An 18,437-nucleotide genomic window follows, 5' to 3' on the forward strand; every position below is an offset into this window, starting at 1 on the left:
AACCAGATACAATTTCGGATTGTTTTTTAACCGAAGAACCTTCTGGTTGGGGAAAAAAAAAACGCTAGAGAATTAAATATACAAGGAATCAGTTATATTCTGGATATAACTTTGTATGGTGAAGAAAAAAAGAGCGTGGGCTTAAAGTAGATCTGAGGACTTGATTTCTAGTTTAGGGTGACCAGATATGTAAGTATGTTCCATGCCATATTTGGGATGTACTTTTTTTAAAACAATTATTTCTTGTTTATCTGAATTTAAAATTTTGTTGGGTATCCTATTTTTATTTGCTAAATCTGGCAGCCTATTTCTAGTTCTGCCACTTACCAGACTCTGCTCCTTAGATAGGAATTTTACCTTGAGAGAATTAAAGGAGGTATAACATTTGAAATTCTTAGTATAGTGTCAGGCACTATGTGCTGACACTTAGCACTCAAAAATATTTATTCTCATTATTACTTTTTTTGTTTTTAGAAAAATTTATTTATTTATTTATATTCTCCTTATTTATATATGTAATTATAAAAGGTACTATTTACTGCAATAAGATTCCATTAGTTATAATAATGAGCAACAATTTATTGTATGTCCTACTATCTATAAGGTATTGTTCTAAGCCCTTCACGTGTATTATTCCACTCATTTCTTCCAATGAAACTTGAAAAGGTATTACATTATTTCCACTTTACAAATGAGATGCAGAGAGTTTGGATCACTGCCCTGGGTGATAGCGTTCAGTAGTGGTTAGAGACTGCCTCAGATCCAGGTGATTTCAGGGCCTGCCTTCTCCACCACCATACAGCAATTCCCGCATGTTACTAATGAGGCTGGGTCCATTTATGGAGGAGCATTCTTTCATATTTCACAGAACTGCTTTCCCTTAGCCCCTCTAACCCTGGGGAATTGATTTTTCTGCCCACCTGGTAAAATCAACCATTCATTTTGCACCAAGGGCTGATTTTATAGAAATCTAAATACACTTTACTAGATTTACCTGTTAACACTAAAAGAAAAAAGTTCCCTGTTTGTCTTTTTGTTGGGTCAAGCCTTTGGTTTTATAGGCTTGTTTGAGTAAGTAATTATTCTGGTTATGCCAAGGCCTCCTTTATTGAGCCATAAATGCATCCTGAACCACTCAGAATAACAAGCAGGCCCTTCCCTTTGAGCCTAGTAGGCAAACACTGTTTAGCTAGACAGGAGTTGGCTTGCCTGCCCCTGCAGGTTTCTCTCTCTCTGGAAACCTCCTATGAAACCATGTGAAGGGGGGAAAGAGGATCAGATAATTGGGATCTTTAAGATGGTTATTATGAAAAATGTTCTGGAACCAATTCAAATACCAATCAGAAACCACATTGTTCAACTAAATCACTTTCAGATGCCACATAAGATACAAAATACAATTATTTCCAGTTTAAAAATATAATGTTCCTTTAAAAAAACACAGTATTTTATTTTATTATTTAAAAAAAAAAAAAAACCTGCTTTGGCTGGAATTCAGGGCCGTCACAGATGATGTACAGACAGGCTTTGTACAGGTCCCTTTGGATCCGGGGCCTATAGACCTCACTGTAATGTATTTAAAAGTTCCTTAAAATGGATGTGACGGCTGTTTTCTTTGTGTATTACAGAAATATACAGAGTTCAGAGGCTCCGTGGCTACACTTTGGGCATGTATGTCATTAGAGGAATGAAAAAAAGATGATGGCCAAATGCTGTATTAAAATCCCATTAGAAACGCTGGGAGGAATTTATGGCCCCAATCTCTTTTATCTGACAGGCGTCAGTTTGGTGAAACAGTTTTCCTTCTTGCCATTTTCTTTTTTTTCCTTTCTTTCCTGTCTTCTTTCCTCTCTGTCGTTTCTTTTCCCTCTTTCTTTTCTTTCCTCCCTCCCTCCCTCCCTCTCTCTCTTTCTTTCTTTCTCTCTCTCCCTTCCTCCCTCCTTCCCTTCCTTCCTTTTTCTTTCTCTCTTTCTTCCTTTCCCTTCCCCTTCCCTTCTCTTCCTTTTTTATTTCTTGCAGTTCTCGACTTGGCCACAGAATGTCTGGATGTCGTCTTGACCACCAGAAAGGCAAATATTATCAGGTTTCTGTCAATATTTGCTCTTCTTTACTGTCTCCCACATCAGGCAGCATTGAGGGGGAAGGTCATTCATCCTCTTCCCAGATAGACTTTCCTCTCTAGCTGAGGATTCATTACACCCATGAATGTTTATCTGAGCCGTCATCACGGTGACGAGGAGCAAGGAGGTTAACACACCATGTGACCTCAGGAATGATTTCTGTTACAGCAGCTCCCATATGAACCATCAGACTTTGAGCATGAATTTTAATGGACTCAGAACCTCTTTTCCAGCCTTGGGTCCAGAGGTCACTGGCTTTCAGAGTAAATCTTCCATAAATTGTCAAGAGAGGTGTGGATTTTTGTCCCTCTTCAGATCTGTAGGGCATGCATCACCCTCTGTGGAACAGGAGGGAAATACCAAATCATTACTCCATTGAGTATAGAGTTACTTATGGAGTAACACAGAAAATTCAGCCCACAATGAGCAGCTACAGGGTCTAACAGTAGGAGAAGTAGAAACTGGGAATTCTGGTTCTGGTCCTGTCTTGCCACTTACAAGCTGCGTGACTGTCAGCAAGTTGTTCTCTCTCTAGGTTCAGTTCACTTATCTGAAAACAGAGGGCTGCCTCTGAAACTCTCTGTTTCTGTGAATCCAACTCACCAAGAGTCAGACAGGGGAGATAAATATTGCTATGAGATGTTTTAACCAGTGATACACAGTAGCCACTGTAGTTTTTTTTTTTCCCCTAAGTAGTAGTGAGAGAAGGATAAATAATTCCATACTTGAGAGAACTCAAAGTCACTGATCATACATTAGTTCATGCGCGTCTCTTTCTACCAGCCTAAAAGCCACCTGAGGACAAGGATAGTGCCACCCACCTCTGTATCTTCACCTCTGTGCCTGTTTGTTGAGTGTGGGAACAAAGGTGTAAAAGTTAGGCAGTACTCACGGTGAGGAAAGTGAAGGAGGAGGAGAAATCCAACAGATAGGTAGAAAACTTAGAGCACACTGTCACAGAAATTAAGGCAGGGGAGTATCTGAGGAACAGCACGTGGAGACCACTGTTGAATGCTGCAGGTGGGTGAAGAGAGAGGCCAAACAAAAGGCCCTTCAGCTGGGGGATATCAGTCTCTGGAGAGGAGAAGATTTGCTGTATTGTACTTCAACTTGCAACTTTCATCTAAGGAAGTTAAAGCTCTTCACCTGTGTAGGATCTCAGGAAAATAGGAAGACAGCACTGTCATTGAAGGTTGAATAAACTGAATTTTGAAGAAATTGATCTTTCACTAAAGGCTACACAGCAATAGAAGTGTCAAGTCTATACCTCTGACCTTTTAGATCTCACGCCCTCTAGACTACATTGTATACTTTACTTTTTATTATCATGGGATGGACTAGTTAGTGGAAAGGGCAGAATGGCCTAGAAGCTGGCAGAGTATACTTCGAGGCCCAGAAGATCATTATACATGTCACCACAGGCTTACTTCTCACTACATCCTTGAATCAAACGGAAGGAAGAATTTGAACTACTTAATAGTAAAGAATTACTTGCAAAAATAGCAGAAGATAAGAATCAGTAGTAGGCAAGAAATGGGAAATGTGAACATTTTACAACGATTATGTTCAGATGACTATCTCAGCAGAAAATTGTGTATCTGCAAGGACTGGCTTAAGTAAAACTATGACAATAAGATTTAATACTAACTTCATATTATAGACCCATCTCCAAAACAGAGAAAGAATATGGTCAGAGGAAGTACCATTTAGATAATTTAATGTTAGTTTTAAATAATGTTAAAATGCTTTTTGAGAAAAAAATTGGAAATACCCAAAGAGTAAAGAAATCATGAGCCAGAAAGGGTATGGACTTTTGCAGGAAAATTATGCCAAGGATATTATATTACTTTTTTGAGAATAAATTTATAATATTAGTGAGAAAGGAAGAGTGGATGCTATTTATTAGAGTTTTTATAGACTATTTGATTCAGAAATAGCAAAATTATATTTTTAATTTATTTTGAAACTTTGTTTCAATTGGCATACATTATATTCCAAAGGCTGCTTGTAGAAGAACCAAGAAAAGAAAAAGTCAAGGTGTTGGAGTTTGGAAAGCAATATGGTTTATATCTCTTTCTTATAAATATTTTTATTGCTTCTCTGAAAGAAAAAGAAAATGGAACATTAATGAAATTGGCACTTAAACCCTTAGTTTGAGAGTGTAGTGAACATTAAAAAATGACATAATTAAGACAAAATTATTTCTCTCCTTTCTCTGGGTTCTGTGAAAGGTCAGAGGAAAAAAATTTATTCATTCATTTATTTAATTATTTTGTAATTAAAATATTTACATTTTATAAAATATTAATATTTATTTTGTTTATTAAACATTTATTTCTCCATGATCACATTGATCCCATAATAAATACAGCAGGGACACATACAAAATTACCATTTATTTAAATTTAAATTTTCTGTACCTTGATTTCCTTATCTGTAAAATGGAGATTATAACAGCTAATTCTGAGGGGAACTGTGAGAATTAAATGTGATAATTTGTGTAAAACAGCAGAATGCTTGACATACCATATGGTAATGATATCACAACAAACATTATCAATCACTTACTCTGTACTAGATACTCTGTTAAGTTTTTATATATGCTAACACATTTGATATTCACAACAGCCTTATGGTGGATGTAGACATTGTAATCCCATTTTGTGGAAGAAGAAACTGTAGTTTAAAGAGTCTAAGTAACTTTCCTGAGTTTATAAGTAGTATAGCTGAGATTCAGACCCAGACAGTCTGACTCTATTGCTCATACCTGGCAGCTATTATGGTTATTACTACAACTACTAAGCTGAGCTGAAATTGCAGCAATAGGAATTTAAATATAGACATGAAGTTCTTGACTATAAAGATTATGAAAAACTTGAATGGGAAATTTTGAAGTATAAAAATCCCTAGAGATTCTTAAGTGTATCTCAGCTGTCAGCTGAGGTCTTACTATCCCTTGGAGACTTAGATCAGCTTGGTTTAAAATTCCAGTTTGGTACCTGTGCAAGTTCAGAGCCATCTCTACAATTTCTGGGAATTCTTAATGGCTTTCTCTCTCATCGTTTTCTCTGCCTTGCTTTGGATTCATCCTGCATCATCCAAACACAGAGTCCACTTTCTCAAAATATGTCCTTAGTTTAGTGGTTTTACTGAAGATCTGAGAGATTATGGGAGAAGTCACATCACATAAAATATTATCAATTTCCTGGTCTCACCTCCAGTCCTCCTCATTTCACACAAGAGCAAACATGCTTGGCAAGCATGTCATTTCCAACCATCTAGTAAATGGTGGAGCCAGAACTCCAGATAGGATCCTGTTGGCAGATAAGCTGATCAAGCCAGTGCAAGTGAGGGGAGAAACCTCCTCTTTATTCATCTAGCTATTCCTCTTAAGCCCTGCATTTTCTTTCTACCAATAAAAGAAAAATAAAATAGACATTGTCAAAGCTAGTGGAAACCATTTCTGATTTTATTGATTTTGGGTCCTCTCTTTTTTTCTTGATGAGTCTGGCTAAAGGTTTATCAGTTTTGTTTATCTTTTCAAAGAACCAGCTTTTAGTTTCATTAATCTTTTCTATTGTTTTTTCGTCTCTATTTCATTTATTTCTGCTCTGATCTTTATGATTTCTTTCACTCTATTAACTTTGGGTTTTGTTTGTTGTTCTTTTTCTAATTCCTTTAGATGTAAAGTTAGGTTGTTTGAGATTTTTTCCTTGTTTTTTGAGGTAGGCTTGTATTGCTATAAGTTTCCCTCTTAGAACTGCTTTTGCTGCATCCCATAGATTTTGGATTATTGTGTTTTCATTTTCATTTGTCTCCAGGTATTTTTTTATTTCTTTGATTTCTTCAGTGATCCATTCGTTGTTTAGTAGCATATTGTTTAGCCTCCACATGTTTGCATTTTTTTTTTCTTGTAGTTGATTTTTAGTCTGCTAATGTGATCAGGAAAGATGCTTGATATGATTTTGATTTTCTTAAATTTACTAAAACTCATTTTGTGGACTAGCATGTGATCTATCCTGGAGAATGCTCCATGTGCACTTGATAAAAATGTATTCTGTTGCTTTTTAATGGAATGTTTTATATATATATATATTATATATATATATATATTTTTTTTTTTTTGGTCTAGGGTGTCATTTAAGGCCAGTGTTTCCTTATTGTTCTCTCTGGATGATCTATCTGTTCATGTAAACGGGGTGTTATAAAGTCCCCTGCATTATTGTGTTACTGTCAATTTCTCCCTTTATGTCTGTTAGTATTTGCTTTATGTATTTAGTGTTCCTATGTTGGGTGCATATATATTTACATTGTTATATCTTCTTGGATTGATTCCCTAATCATTATGTAATTTTAAAAATTTCTTTAATTTTGTATCTATATGAGATGATGGATGGTCACTAACTTACCATGATAATCCCTTCATAATGTATGTAAGTCAAATTATTATGCTGCATACCTTAAACTTATACAGTAATGTATGTCAATTATGTCTCATTAAAACTGGAAGAAAAAAAAGCTAAATTCCTCTTGAAAATGCAAAAGACCAAAAACTGAAAACAATAAGGTTACATTAAAGTTAGAAATGTTTCTAAAATGTTACAGCAAAAAGATCCTTTGCTGTCTGACTTCTGGTTGGGTTGAGCCAGTGGGAAGCCCTGGCAGAAGCTTGGAAAAAGGGAGGAAAATGAGGTCAGAGCTCTCTCCCTCTTGGGTCGTCTGAAGCTGGCTCTGATGCTCAACCAAAGGTCACTGCTTTTCTGTGACAGCCTGCTAGTATCCAAACCCTCTCCTCATCCTTTGAGGCCTAGAGGTAGTAACAGCTCTGCTGTCCTAACTACAGGTTACTGCAGTACACAGTGCAATTCCCTATATTCCATCTATACCATGTGTTATGGGTTGTATCATGTCCCCTAAAAAGATGTTGCAGTCCTAACTTCCAGTGCCTATGAATGTGACCTTATTTGGAAATAGATTCTTTGCAAATGGTCAAGTTAACATGAGGTCATTAATGTGGGCCCTAGTTCAATATGACTGTGTTCTTAGAAAAAGACACAGAGACATGCACACAGGGAGAACATCATGTGAAATGAAGGTAGAGATCAGAGTGATGCATCTACAAGCCAAGGGATGCCAAAGAGTGCCAGCAAACCACCAGAAGCTAGGAGCTAGGCATGGAATAAAGTCTTCCTCACAGGCCTCAGAAGGAACCAACCCTGTCAACAGGGCTTGATCTTGGGATTCTGGCCTCCAGAACGATGCGGTAATAAATTTCTTCTGTTTTAGCTACCTAGTTTGCTGTACAGCAGCCCTACAAAACTATTAAATCATTTAAATAGTCCCTTAAAAATTCCCAGAGTATTCTTCTTTCAGCCACGTGGTGTGGCTTGTGGGATTTTAGTTCCCTGACCAGGAATTGAATCTGGGCCCTGACAGTGAAAGCGCTGAGTCCTAACCCCTGGACCACCAGGGAATTCCCCAGAGTTTTCTTAATTTGATTATACCAACTGATACTTATTGGGACCCTGACTGATATAAATGGTATTATATAAGGAAGTAAGTCACTGGAATAATGTCTAGCTTATAGAAGAACTTGACAAGGTATCGCCAGTTAAGAGCTAGTTGTGGGCTGTGTTTGAAAATCTCTCATGTAAAATAGTACAAAGCATCAGATTGGAAGCCAACATTTGTATGACACATTTGTAGAGTTTGCTAGTTGCTAAATACTGTGTTCCTTTTCAGCTATCCAATGATTAATTCCCATCTCCAAATGTCCATTAGCTCTTGAGGACATTTAGTGGGAATAAAATATCTGTGACATGTTAAGAAGAAAAATAAAACAGGGTAATGGGACAAAGAGTTATGGGGTAGGGGCTCTCAGATAGGGGTGATATTTGAACAGAGATCTTTCAATGGAGTAAAGGAGTGAGACCTATGGAAATCTAGGGGCCAGTGTCCTGGGCAGAGAGAGCAGCCCATTCAAAGGCTCTGAGACTGGAGTGTGCTTTGTGTGTCAGAAACAGAGTGGAAGCCAGCATGGCTGGAGCAGATGGAGGCAGCAACAGGTAAAAGATAAGAGAAATAACCCTCATTTCCCTTTTTTAAAAAAAATTAATTTATGTATTTTTGGCTGCATTGGGTCTTTTTTGTTGTGCACGGGCTTTTCTCTAGTTGCGGTGAGCGGGGGCTACTCTTTGTTGCAGTGCACGGGCTTCTCATTGCAGTGGCTTCTCTCGTTGCAGAGCACGGGCTGTAGGCGCATGGGCTTCAGTAGTTGTGGCATGCGGGATCAGTAGTTGTGGCTCGAGGGCTCTAGAGCGCAGGCTCAGTAGTTGTGGCACATGGGCTTAGTTGCTCCGCGGCATGTGGGAGCTTCCTGGACCAGGGCTCGAACCCATGTCCCCTGCATTGGCAGGCGGATTCTTAACCACTGCACCACCAGGGAGGCTCCTCGTTTCCTTTTCTATCCAATTAAAATATTTTAACTTTCTCTACTCATCTGTTGTGAGCATTTAAAGTTTGAGCACAGTGTTTGCAAAGTAACAGAATGTTTCTCACATAATAAGTACTGATGGTAGCAATGTGGGGTGGAGGTCACAAACACCATGTTTTTCTCCAGATTCCTTCTCCATCCTTTCAACACCCCCAGCAAAAATTCATATTATTCAAAAAGACTAAGAAATATTTTATTTTTAAATGACAGCCTAATATCTAATCAAGTGAATTTTCTTGACTTTGGTAGAGATGATTTTCTTCAGCCCCAAATTAGTTTCTAGACCTCCCTGTTTATTCCATTTTGATTGGTGTGACCATGCATCCTTTCCCCGACCTTCCATTATTTCTCTGGAGCCATGTTTTGGCTCTGGGAGTCCCAACCACTATAACATAAAGAACTCTTACAGATTTTTAAGGAAGTTTTTCACTTACAGAAAGTAATAAAAGTATTAATTTCCTTTTCAGATTATTTAAATGGATCATAAAATAGCCTAATTTACTGAGCTTACCTTTCCTTGTGTCTCAAACAATCAAAAGAGGGTGTATGGTCTGGGGTACTAAAGCATTTATGCTCACTGGTGCCTGAAAGGTTTAATGCCTCTTCCTGGAGTAATTAATTTAAAGTAGGGCAAGACTGGACCAACATTATTATTTCATTTTAAGTGCATCTGGAAATTCAGAGAGTGAGCTTTTGTTTAGCTCTGTTGAAGAAAAAGAAATACATGTTCATAATGTTTACCTATTATTAGAGCAATTCTACGATTGTTCCTCACAATCAGGAGGCAAAGCTCATGATGTCACTTTGAACAGGAGCCAGGAGGCAGCAGAATCATTTGTGTTCTATTGATGAGGCATGGACTTAGGGGGCTGAGCAAATGGGGTTTAGTGAAGCAGGGAGCTTCTACAATGTGAGGAATTAAGCAAAAATTGAGGATGTATTTAGAAAGAGAAAAGAAATCCCCCAAATAACTTTTAAAGATGTTCAATATTACAAACATCACAAAATCAAGTAACAGAACATAATATTTTTTAATAATTGACTGCCTGACATACCACTTTGCTTTCTTCCTACATTTTTGACTGCATACTCTTTGATGGCCTTTTCATATTAAAATGACTTTGTAATATTTTCTACAGAAAGAAGAGAAAAATATCTCAGTCTCTCTTTTAGCTTAGTTGACTGGAATTTGTTTTTTATTATTCCTGGTTTAGATGAATACAATTGTGGCTTAATACACAGTCATACTCACTGTTTTTACTACTGCTTCCAGTTTGTGATCTGGAATCACAGGAATTCTGATCATTCTAGTATTTTGTTTCTCACAGTTCCCATCAAAAAATAATGTATGATGTGTCTATAACTGTACATGCTGCATTACATTCCTGCCAGGAAAGAATGCCCATGTTGACCAGACATCTATGAAAAACAAATCATTGAGGAGAAGCTAACAGGTTTATACAACTGGTGATTGGAACAGTGCTCTTCAGACTAGCTTCTAGCTTCTTACATTTCGCATTTCCTTTCTCTTCCATTCTTCACGTACTCCCAACAACTCCTGACCTAATTATCTCCCAAAGCCCTCACCTCCAAATATGGTTACATTGAGGAATCAGATTTCACCTATGAATGCGGGGAACACAAACATTCAGTCCATAGCCGATAGGTAGGCAGTGTAGGGGAAAAGTAAACACAGACACACACACACGAATAACATGTGCATCCCATCAGCTCCCATATCTTTGTACTGTCATAGCTGGGTCTAAGTCTCTTCCTTCCATGAGTATCCTTTCCACTACTTTCTGTATTTTTTTCTTACTCGAGTCTGTATCTGATGTATATATTAACCTGATTTCATTTAGATAGGGTGTTAGTACCCTGCTGCTAGGCACAGTGTTTTGTTGGCTACTGGCATTTGGTTGAACATAAGGGAAGCACAAGGTTGTTTTTAAAATTTTTTTTATCTTTATTGGAGTATAACTGCTTTACAATGTTGTGTTAGTTTCTGCCGCACAACAAAGTGAATCAGCTATATGTATACATATATCCCCATATCCCCCCCTTCTTGAGCCTCCCTCCCACCCTCCCTATCCCACCCCTCTAGGTCGTCACAGAACACCGAGCTGATCTCCCTGTGCTATGTAACAGCTTCCCACAAGCCGTCCATTGTATATTTGGTAGTGTATGTATGTCAATACTACTCTCTCACTTTGTCCCAGCTTCCCCTTCCGCCCTGTGTCCTCAAGCCCATTCTTTACGTCTGTGTCTTTATTCCTGCCCTGCCACTAGGTTCATCAGTACTGTTTGTATAGATTCCATATATGTGCGTTAGCATACGGTATTTGTTTTTCTCTTTCTGACTTACTTCACTCTCTATGACAGACTCTAGGTCCATCCACCTCACTACAAATAACTCAGTTTTGTTCCTTTTTATGGCTGAGTAATATTCCATTGTATATATGTGCCACATCTTCTTTATCCATTCATCTGTCGATGGACATTTAGGTTGGGAAGCACAAGGTTAATCCAGTCACTTGGAATTACTGGAAGCTCTTCTTTTTTTTTTTTCCAAACATCTTTATTGAAGTATAATTGCCTTACAATAGTGTGTTAGCATCTGCTTTATAACAAAGTGAATCTGTTATACATATACAATATGTTCCCATTTCTCTTCCCTCCTGCATCTCCCTCCCTCCCACCCTCCCCATCCCACCCCTCTAGGTGGTCACAAAGCACCGAGCTGATCTCCCTGTGCTATGCGGCTGCTTCCCACTAGCTATCTATTTTACATTTGGTAGTGTATATATGTCCATGACACTCTCTTACCCTGTCACATCTCACCCCACCCCCTCCCCATATCCTCAAGTCCATTCTCTAGTAGGTCTGTGTCTTTATTCCCATCTTGCCACTAGGTTCTTCATGGCCTTTTTTTTTTTTTTTTTTTTTTTTCCCTTAGATTCCATATATATGTGTTAGCATACTGTATTTGTTTTTCTCTTTCTGACTTACTTCACTCTGTATGACAGACTCTAACTCCATCCACCTCATTACAAATACCTCCATTTCATTTCTTTTTATGGCTGAGTAATATTCCATTGTATATATGTGCCACATCTTCTTTATCCATTCATCTGTCGATGGACATTTAGGTTGGGAAGCACAAGGTTAATCCAGTCACTTGGAATTACTGGAAGCTCTTCTTGATGTAGTGTAACCTACGGAATCCATTTATATTTTCTTGCCATTTCAGAAATTAAGCTCCACTTAGACCAGAAGGAAAAGAGGTTACTTTGAATTTTTTTAGTGGGAGCCTTCAGGTGGAAGGAGGAAAGACAGGACATATTTCCTATATGAACAAAAAAAATGCCACATAGTGTTTCCCCTACCTGTCTGATTTCTTTCCGTTAGGAATATGTTTCACAAGGCAGAGCATGTTCTCCTGATCGGGGACCTTCTTTGTTTTTCTCTCATGCCCCTTAAGATAATTTTGATAGATTATGGTTCCCCCTTGCACATTTAAAAGTTCATAACTAAAATGTTTAATTGTAAATGTATACAGTTTCAAAGGATATAATTTCTGGCACATTAAATTGAAATTTTAAAGTGAAACTGTTACCTCACTTTTAAATGTATCCATAGCAATGTTACACCACCATCAACTATTTTTAAAGGCATGAAAATTCCTTCTTTAACAATTAGACATTTTTCATTATTCTCTTTCCTCCTGGAAATTGTATTTCCATTCCACCTCCTCCTCAAAATTGTATACCAGTTTAATCTATTTTTCTGTTTAAGTATATTTTATTGATTACTCTTTCATATGCTTGCGCAACAAAAATAAAAGAATTTCCATTCTGTTTTTTTAATAATCTCTAGTCAAGAACTTCATGTCTAAGTTTAAATTCCTTTTGTTACAATTTTAGTTCTGCCTAGAAGTTGCAAAAAAGAAGATAAATTTTCTGTAAACTTAGAGTTCCAAGAGCTAAAATTTTCTCCTGTATTATCATTACAGTTATTTTTCATATGCAAATGATCAAAAACAACATACATAAATTATAATTTTTTAAATTATTGCATATCAAAAGTAAAATTATATTGGGAATGCATTTCATAGTGTGATAGGTGGTGGAGGTTTATGATGTTTCAATCAAATGAGATGACACAAATATTTACAATTGTTCGTTTGACACCCAAGAGATTTCATCTCAGGACCATGCAGTGCACCAGCAGGAATGGGTGACAGGTGTACCTTTCTATTGTCAAGTGGGAGACAGGCTATGGGCAAAGGAAGGGCTACAGATATTTCATTGACATCTACCTAGGCAAATTAGTTTTAGGATAGAGTTGATATGGAAGTTGAGTATCTGGAAATTGATTTCCTTAAAACTGTGTTTGCATATCTTCTGAAAAGCTACATGTACTCCAAAGAGTAAGTATACCTGTTTGAAAAAGCTATTCTATATAGTTCTTAAAATAGTCCACGTATGTTTTCCCCCGCAGGAGTAAGAGATAAGAGTGCAGTAAGAGGTGCAAGTGGGGACAATTGCAGACACCTCTTTGAGACCTTTGTAGTGGGAAGGAACACAGTGGGAGAGCCTTTTTTTTAGATAAGTTTTAATCTTTAGGAATTCTGATCCAATTATATTTTGATTAGAACAAGAACTTCATTTGATTTCTGTTGCCAAATATTTCCTGCTTTTTAAAAAGTAAGTACCTGTTAAATTAATCTATTTAAATTTAGTGTGATAACTGAAGCGATTAATCTCAGATCCAATGACTTCTCCTAATGTATGCTCACACGGGAGACCCTACTAATTATAAAATGTCACAGATTATCACTTACAAATGAGAGAGGAAAATATGGAGGAAACTCACAAACAATATGCACCAGCTTAACACATACTGACAAATGTCACCCACTTAAAATTGTTTCTAGAATCAGTTAATGATTTTACCTCAAAAACTTGAAATAGATAAAAATTTTCAATAATCCTATTTATTTCATTTTATATATTTCAATGTATTTTTAATTTATAAATTTATTTTATTTATTTATACTTATTAATTTTATATTTAATAAATAGATAAATGTATGAATAAATATAAATAAATAAGATGTTATTTATTCATAGTTATCATTTTTTTTCTCTGAAAAATGGTATACTGCATAAGGAAATCAAAAAACATCTTTTACAAAAAAGGTTAAAGATACCACATTTGTAAAGGCACATATGAAACTATAGCAATGGCAAAGGCCAGTGCGAATATAAACAATATGCAAGTAGGACCAATATCTAAATAAGACTTTATAAAACAACTAGAAAACAGTGCAAAAAAATATACCTCATAATTGTGTATAAAACTGGCAAGCATAAGCTTATTTACTGATATAAAAAAAACATAGACTAGCATGCATAATTTTATGTGAGGCTTTTAACATTAATCGAGAGGGAGTCTAAACTAAATTATAAATTTAAATTTATAATCTTGTACATATCTTAGTTTATTCTATTTATTTTCAGTTTACGTTTATCTCAATTTAGCAAAAATACCCAGCTATTAGAACAAAGGAATCAGACTTTTTACTTTACACTTCAGAAAAGTGCAAATTAACAAGGTCTTACTGTAAACCAACTATTTGTTTTCAATTACTTGGCACGAGATCTTACATATTTTTAACCCAATTTTTAACTTCCTCTTGGTGCACCCTGGAGCAAAAGTTTTGAAACAATGTTAAGAAAAACTGCCCTTGGAGCACTTGGCAGCTAGAACCTCACTCCATGTGTTATGTGATGTCTCACCTGGGTTTTAGTTAAACCTGGAAACATCTTTCATCCTTAGGTCAAGCAGCAAACTTGCCTAAGCAAAGCTGGTGAAGTCAGAGCCTGATCCCAGGCTTGGAAGTGTGTGTGGGGAAAGGGAAGGGAGAAGGAAACGAAGGAGAGGAGAGGAGTGGGCAATAAAGAGATATGGGGAATAGGAGGAAAAAAAGAGTTGTCAAGAGGAAAAATAAGAGAGCTGTGTGCGATTGGAAAGGCTAGGGCGGTGCCGACCCTCCATCTCCTGCTGAGCGACATTGTTACCTAAGTCTATTTAGGGAATTTCCAAAACACAGAGGAGCTTTGAGGGTCTGGCTGTCAGAACTTATGCAACCAGTTGTTTTGGGAACAGCCTGGAAATTTCACAAGAGAGCTGAGTTCTCAAGAGATTGACAGTTTGACCAAAAGATCAAAGGTTTGGTGCAGTGGGGCTAATTTTCAGAAACCCTTCCAAATTGTGAAGATTTTCCTCCTTGTTATGGCAGTTAAGACATGTGAAAATAGTCATTCAAGGCACTTCTAAGCAGCTTTCTTCTTTGTTCACAAGGTTCCACGAATGTCAGTCCTCTCCAAACCCACGAAAACAAAGTAGGTGACCAGGATGATTACACCCAAATCACTGATAAAAGGAGAGAGAAGCACAGAAATATGCAGTGATTTGTTTGGCTTTCCGAAAAGAGAAAGTTGCATGGTTGGATTACAAATATTATTGCCTTCAGATCAACGAAGTACATAAGCAGCATTGCTGTGGGTGGGTGTGGAGGAAGGAGTAATTGCATGATTAAGAGTGAGTAGCAGCAGACAGATGGGGTGGAGAAGGAAATCTTAACAGTTATTTGAGATTCTGAGTTCACCAGATATATTTCTCAAACCAATAAGAAGATCTAAAAGCCATACAATGAGATCCCCTAGATTAGGGAAGTCTGTGATAAACAGAAGCTAATATGGCGTGTTGCTATTGAAAATACACATAAAGTAATAGAAGCTCTCTCTTTTTTAAAAATGTTTGTTTAATTAACAAAAGGTGATATAGAAAATCTAAATACTGGTTAGCAATCCCTAACGACCAGGAGATGCTTAAACTTTATTTGGAACTTAGAGTCTGGAAGTAAAGACCCATTTCCCACAACATTTTATACATCACTGTTTGGGCTGCTGAGACTAACTCAGAATATGGGACCATAGAGACTTTGCAGTTGCACCAAGATTTTTCCATTCATTGTTCCTACAGTTTGGATTCGGCTTCACAACCATACCTGGGACTTATTAGGCCAGGAAGTCGAGGAGTTGGCATGTGTTTTTATTATAGTTAAACTTATCTGGATTTAAAAGGCATTAAACATCTTCTGATTTCTTTCCTTTCCTTCAGTTGTACAAGAATGTTTTAATTGGATATTGTAACCGAAAACGTTCACTCTGCATTGATCACCTGGAGATCTGTTTTCAACCCTCTGAAGATTCCCAAATGTAGGCCTTCCCCTTAAAAGTCCTTAAAGCAGGGTCTTTAAGCCTATAAAAGATCCATGAGCCCAAGATTTCCGGCTTGGAATGCTTTGGGCCTCAGTCATCCAGTTTCATTCCTTGTTCAATTACCCGGCTAGCAGCCAGACCCTGGTTTCCCCTTGTGCCTTGTGGATAAAGTCATCATTATCTTCATTAATGAAAATGAAAATGAAAATTATTTGCACGGAATTCATTCCGTTGCTACATATCTCCTTTCCATCATAATTTAAGAAGTTTAAACTTGGTACACAAAGCACATTCTGAGGATGACGTTGTTGAAGGGCTTAAGTAACAAAAGAGCAAAATAGTGTAGGCTGGGTAATGGTCATCTAAATTGCACTCTAGGCAACACCAGCACTATTATCAGGTCCCATTGCAATGAAATGAAGATGGTTTTTCCAGAAGGAGTTTGCATTCAGCCATAGTGAATTTACAATGGAAGCTTTCAAAAGTGACATAAGTGTCTCCTCAGTTACTCTACTAATAATTCCAATTAGGAGCACACTGATTAGCCCCAGCACACAGTTTCTGGGAGAATCTTACTTCTATTATCCTGACTAATTTCATGAACCCAGAGAAAAAGGGAGAAGTTTATAATTCATTATGGCAAATTATGCAAAACTAAACCTCTGAAAGGCTGTATCTGTAAAAAGATATGAGATGGACCATTATTGATGTTTTTCCTAGGAAGATGGGAGAGCTCTGAATTCAGATACTGAATGAACTGACTGCCTCAGAACTGCCCTGTATATACAGTCCATTCAAGTAGGGGAAAATGCTAAATATCTGGCTGAATTTTGTCAGTGTGTTAAAGCATTTATTTTTTTCTAAAAGCATTTCGGAAGAAAATAGTGGGCGCAGTTCATTGAGGCACATGCATATGAATGTGATAAAACACAGTGGTTTGCATAGCCAAGATAAAATGGAATGAATGACAAAACAAATTTCCCCAAAGGTAAGTTGTGTCATCATGTTTATCTATATTGAACGATCTGTCTTTACCCCATCTTTACCAGCACTGCTCTGGCCAAGCCGCCTCACTGAAATCTTTACTTCCTCTCATATGCCTTGTCAAACCTCTTTTCCCAGCTACCACAGTGATTTAAAAAAAAAAAAAGGATCATATTACCCCTGCTTATTTAAAACTTATCAAAATTCCCATTGCATTTTGAATAAAATACAGATTCCCCTCAGATCTCATTTCTTATCATGTCTTTCTCAATCATTATTTTCCAACGTCACTGACCAACTTTCTGTACCTACAAAACATCTCTGCTTCTGGGCCTTTGCATTTCTTAGGCCCGCTGCCTGGGGTTCACTTTTCCCTGAATTTGACCAGGCTAATTCCTTCTAGCAATCAGGGCTTAGTCTTTTCTAGGCATCTTATCAAAAGTAGCCTGCAGGTTTTTCATTATCACGTTATCTTGTTTCATCTTCTTCATAAGGCTCTCGTTATCTGAAATTATCTTTATTTGTTTACATGCTTAATGCCGTTCTTCCCCACTAGAATGGAAACCCAAAGATCAGGAGCCTGTTTGTTCTGTGCACTGTTGTATTGCCAACATTTTGACATATATGAAGGCCATGTGCCATTTTCTAAATCAAGATTCGGAATGGCTTACATTTTTTGCAGAGAGGGCTTGTGATCAAGACTGTATGAAGTCGGAGGGATATGTTGTGGCCAGGGATACGCTGTGGCCAGAATTAAGGATGGCCAAGGGACAGATGGTAAGATGATGGGCAGTATGATATTGTAGAAAGTATGTGAGCTTAGAATCAGACCTGAGCTCAAATCTCAGGCTGCCTTACTAGTTGTGTGACCTTGGGCAAGGTACTTACAGCCTTAGTGAGGCTCACTTTCCTTATTTATAAAGAATAGAGAACAAAGAGCATTTACAAATAACTTTTTCACAGTGTTGTGAAGACTAAACGATATCATGTGTGTAAAGTGACTAGGTCTGTGCCTTCTACATATAGGCTCCCAATAAGTGGTAAATTATTGTGACAGACGTTACTTGTTACCTATCCCATAGCTATAGTCCCTTCTTCTTTGATAACAGGGCCCTAATTTTGTTCAGGGTGATAATGCCTAGGCCCAGATGATGAATCATGTTTCATCTAAGACAATCATTAGCAACCTGTTCCCCACTTTCCCAGCCTCCTTTGTAACTACAGGTGGTCACGGACCCAATTCTGGATGATGAAACTAAGGGAAAGTTGGCTGTGTGTGTGTAAAGGGGGGAAGGGAGACTCCAGGGAGGTTTCTGCTTTTCTGATACAAGGACAGACATCAGTGATGCTGTATATGACTGCCTCCCCCCACCACCCTTTCTTCCTGCCGTGAATATTGAAGTGATGGCTTATGAGCAAACATCTTACAACCTGAAGAGAAAGCCTTGCCATTTTTGAGCCACGGAACCAATGCCAGAAACCATTTACCTGCACGCATTTTTGTTATATGAAAATAACAATCCCATATTTACTGAAGCAACTGTTAGGTTA

Source organism: Balaenoptera acutorostrata, chromosome 1 (genome assembly GCF_949987535.1).
Source record: "Balaenoptera acutorostrata chromosome 1, mBalAcu1.1, whole genome shotgun sequence".
Lineage (NCBI taxonomy): Eukaryota > Metazoa > Chordata > Mammalia > Artiodactyla > Balaenopteridae > Balaenoptera > Balaenoptera acutorostrata.